Source organism: Glycine soja, chromosome 3, assembly GCF_004193775.1.
Source record: "Glycine soja cultivar W05 chromosome 3, ASM419377v2, whole genome shotgun sequence".
Taxonomy (NCBI): domain Eukaryota; kingdom Viridiplantae; phylum Streptophyta; class Magnoliopsida; order Fabales; family Fabaceae; genus Glycine; species Glycine soja.
This window is the reverse complement of record NC_041004.1, coordinates 10,656,739-10,661,230: the sequence shown is the minus strand read 5'-3', so window position 1 is coordinate 10,661,230 and position 4,492 is coordinate 10,656,739. Positions and strand designations below refer to the sequence as shown.

Here is a 4,492-nt window from a genome sequence, read left to right as displayed (position 1 = left end):
ACTTAGCCTTTTGCATTCCTGGGCAAAATGAAATAAAGAACAAAATCCAAGGATATCAAAAAGAGAGAGACAAACATAAACATTTACATATTTATCAATGAACATCAAGGAATGAAAGGAATGAGTACATGAAGAGTTCCAAAGAGTCAATACATTTGTGAAAATCATCCAAGCAACCCAATCATGGAAAAATAGTTAATCAGCTCAAGAATGACAAGTGATAAAGCCTCACAAGATATACACTCTATCCCTCAAGTGTCTAGGCTACTGTTTACTCTCGAAGCACCCATGAAAACAAACACCACATAGACTTGGCAAAATTCTAAAATTGACAAACAACTTGGCAAACACATGCACATGAGGATCAAAAGGTCTTTAAAGGTTGTAATGGGGCCAAGGACAAGGTAGGGAAAAAATATGGAATAAGTAGTTAAATCCCAAAGGAATAGAGGAGCAGTGGGGAATAAGTGGAAATTACGCACAAGTAGTAAACCCAAACCCTCTAATATCAACAAAATCAACCAAGGCTCCTAAATCAAGTCCTCATAACATGACCTCATTTATTCAACTTCACTTCTTTTCTTCTTCTCTTTTTTTTTTCTCTTTTTTTTAACAGTACAAATTTGTAGTAATTGAATTTTTTTTATTTTTCATTTTTTTAACAGTACGAATTTGAAGATTAAAGCAAGAACTAGGCAATATATATATACATCAAACATGGCCAAAATAAAACATTAAGCATGGCCAAAAATCATATCTTCCAATGAAACATACCCCCCCACACTTATTCCCAAAACAATTCCAAAGCTCCAAAATTCCTTAAGGGTAAGGTGATATCATGGTTTTTCACTTAAGGCTTGTAATGAGCTTCAAAACAAAGAAAGGGGAACATAGGCTCAAGGGGCTATCAAAGGAATTAATTCAAGGTAAGTCCATTTGGCTAGAAGCTTATAAGAACAAAATTGTCTAAATCATTTCCAAATATGCATGTGAATTAGGAAGCATCAACAAGAATCAAGCCAAGGCTATTGTGCAAGCAATCAATAGGGCAAAACACATCAAAAGATTATGATGATGGATGGCTCAAATTCTCACAAAGGTAAACTTATCACTTTCAAATTGAGCTTTCAAAACTATCATGACATGTAGAGGAAAAACAAGGATTTCAAATCACAAAATGTCAAGAGACTTTTATTTTCAGAACAATTACCCATTTCTTGAACATATCCTATAATTCAAAGAAAAATATGCAAAGTTGTACATGCAAACAGAATTGACCTAAAATATTAAACTAGAAACCCAACAAAACTAACAAATTTAACACAAACAAAACTAGCAAAACTAGCAAAACCAAAACCAAAGAACACTCCCCCCATACTTAAACAACACATTGTCCTCAATGTAGCACAATTAAAAGATTAAAAGCAATCAAACTATCAAATAGAATCGGAAAAATGTAATAAAAGTAAAGAAGGAGATAGGAGAAAGAAAACTCCCTAAGTCATGGCGGAAAAGAAGTAAGCTGAAGTAAGGAGATCTTTTGAGCAAGGACAACCCCAATGTGTAATTGGATGCATCACACATTAGCTCAAATGGGGCTGTCCAATCAGGTGCCAGAATGATAGGGGTGGTAGTCACCGCACGCTTGAGGCAATCAAAAGCCTCTTTGCATTTATCATTAATGTCAAACTCCACCGCCTTTTGCAACAAGTTGGATAATGGAAGGGCTACCTTGCTAAAATCTCTTATAAAGCGCTTGTAGAATCCTACATGACCAAGAAAAGATCACACCTCTCGCACGCAAGAGGGGTAAGGCAATTGTGAAATAACAAAATTTTTTGCAGGATCTACTTCAATGCCCTTATTGGAAATAATGTGGCCTAAAACTATACCTTGCTCAACCATAAAATGACATTTTTCAAAATTTAGAACAAGGTTAGTTTCAGTGCATCTAGTCAAAACCTTTTCCAGACTATCCAAACAAACATCAAAAGAGGATCCACATACAGTGAAATCATCCATAAACACCTCTATGCAATTTTCTAAAAAATCACTAAAAATACTAATCATGCACCGCTGGAAGGTACCAGGGGCATTGCACAGGCCGAAAGGCATCCTCCTATAGGCAAAAGTGCCGAAGGGGCAGGTTCATTTGCGGATGAGGAAGATGTTGCTGGTTGAGGTCCTTGACACTGCTTTCCCGACCTCAATGTAATGACACTCACATTTTTGGGATTCTGGACAGATTGAGAAGGTAATCTGTCAGAATTTTGGGACTGTTGTTGATTTTACTGTGTAGCCAATTGTCCCATTTGATTAGTTAAGATCTGAATGGAGGCTCTAGTCTCTTGTTGAAACTGCATGTTTTGAATAGTCATTTGCCTCACAAGTTCTTCAAGGGAAGGTTGCGGAGGAGCCTCAACTGTTTGCTGTTTCTGGGGCTGTTGTTGTTGCTGCATTGGAGGAGGAACATATGGCTTGCTTGGACCAGCGTCATTCTGAAAAGGAGGGATAAACTGTTGTTGTTGTGGAGGGCTCGCCCATCTTAGATTTGGATGATTCCTCCAACCTGGATTGTATCTATTGCTTGAAAGGTCATAATTATTTTGTTGTTGTTGGTTTTGCTGTTGTGGAGGTCTATTATAAATGTTTGCAGCATAAGCTTCAGGTTGCTCATTGACTCCAGATTGCTGCAAAGAAGGACAAAGATCTGAATGGTGATCTGCAGAAGAACATAGACCACAGACTCTTGCAACAGGTGTAGATTTCTGATTCATGGCAAGCTGGGTTACTAGGTTGACCAAGGCATTAAGTTTTCCTTCAAGCTTTTTATTTTCAGTAGATGAAGATGAATCTGTGGCCACCTCATTGACTCCTCTAAGGACAATAGCATCATTTCTTGCATTGAATTATTGGGAGTTGGAAGCCATCTTCTCAATTAAATTTCTGGCTTCAGCAGGGGTCATGTCTCCAAGGGCTCCACCATTGGCAACATCTATCATACTTCTCTCCATGTTACTGAGTCCTTCATAAAAATATTGGAGGAGAAGCTGCTCAGAAATCTGGTGGTGAGGACAACTGGCACATAGTTTCTTGAATCTCACCCAGTATTCATATAAGCTTTCTCCACTAAGTTGCCTAATGCCTGAAATGTCTTTTCTGATGGTAGTGGTCCTAGATGCAAGAAAGAATTTCTCCAAGAACACCCTCTTAAGGTCATCCCTGCTGAAAATGGACTTGGGAGCAAGGTAGTGTAGCCAATCTTTTGCCACTCCCTCCAAAGAATGAGGAAAAGCCTTTAGAAAGATATGACCTTCTTGGACATTAGGGGGTTTCATGGTGGAACAAACAATATGGAACTCCTTAAGATGCTTATAAGGATCTTCACCTGCAAGACCATGAAACTTAGGCAGCAAATGTATTAGTCCAGTCTTGAGAACATATGGAACACCCTCATCAGGATATTGAATGCACAAGCTTTCATAAGTGAAATCAGGTGCAACCATCTCCCTAAGAGTCCTCTCACGAGGTGGAGGTTGAGCCATATTCTCAGTATAAAAATTAGTAGTGGAATGCTCAAAATCAGAATATTCAGAATCACCCTCAAGAGAATGCTCACAATGCATAGAATAACCAGGATGCACACTATGCCTAACTAATCTATGAAAGTTTCTATCTATTTCAGGATCAAAGGGTTGTAAATCACCTGGATTGCCCCTAGTCATGCACTATATGCAACAAATAATGTGTTTCTCAATAAGCACCTAACAAGGGGGTAAAACTACAACTATACTCAAACAATATCAAAATGATTTGAAATTTTGTGAGGAACACCCTAAAATCATGAAAAGATAGCACAAAAAATTTCAAACAAAATTCAAAGTCTAACTATGGAAACTGCCTAAGGAAGGTATAGAAAAATAGAACAATAAAACTTGAAAAAAAAACTTAGTAAACAGGAGATTTTGGCTAGTTAGAGACCTCAACCAAGCTCCGCTGGGTTGCCACGGTATGGGAAATTTTTTTCTACCCCAAATAAATATAAAATAATAGTCGTTCTGATACCCGAAGCAAAAGTTATGACTGTTTTAAGTTTTGCTAAAAATAAGTTCTCAATTTTTTTTTGAATATCTCAAATCCAGCCACACCAAGTGTTCCTGGTATTTTTCACACAAAATAAGAGTCAAAATAACTTCCCACACAAAAATTCAGCCAAAAATAACGACCCTAACTATCAAAACAAAAATTGCCAATTAAATTATAAACGGTCGTCGCTAATTCAGTTGCTAATGTAATGCTGTGTGAACAGTAACGCATAATCAGTCTCTAATTTCGTCGCTAAGCATTATTCACAGCAAAACAATAAACTGAAATAGGGGTACTACTAAATTGCAAAACAAAACATCAAATAAAACAGAATACCACACTAACACAACACGAACACACTAAACAAAAGACGTAAACGTATAACAACTGAACATAAAACACGAAT

General features: G+C 37.2%; 1 non-coding gene across 1 annotated transcript; it reads left to right on the top strand.

Moving 5' to 3' along the window:
- Positions 1 to 3,060: 3,060 nt before the first annotated feature.
- LOC114407989 lies at positions 3,061 to 3,167 on the top strand. The gene has a single exon (XR_003665791.1). It is a non-coding gene; the product is annotated as a small nucleolar RNA R71 (small nucleolar RNA).
- Positions 3,168 to 4,492: the final 1,325 nt, after the last annotated feature.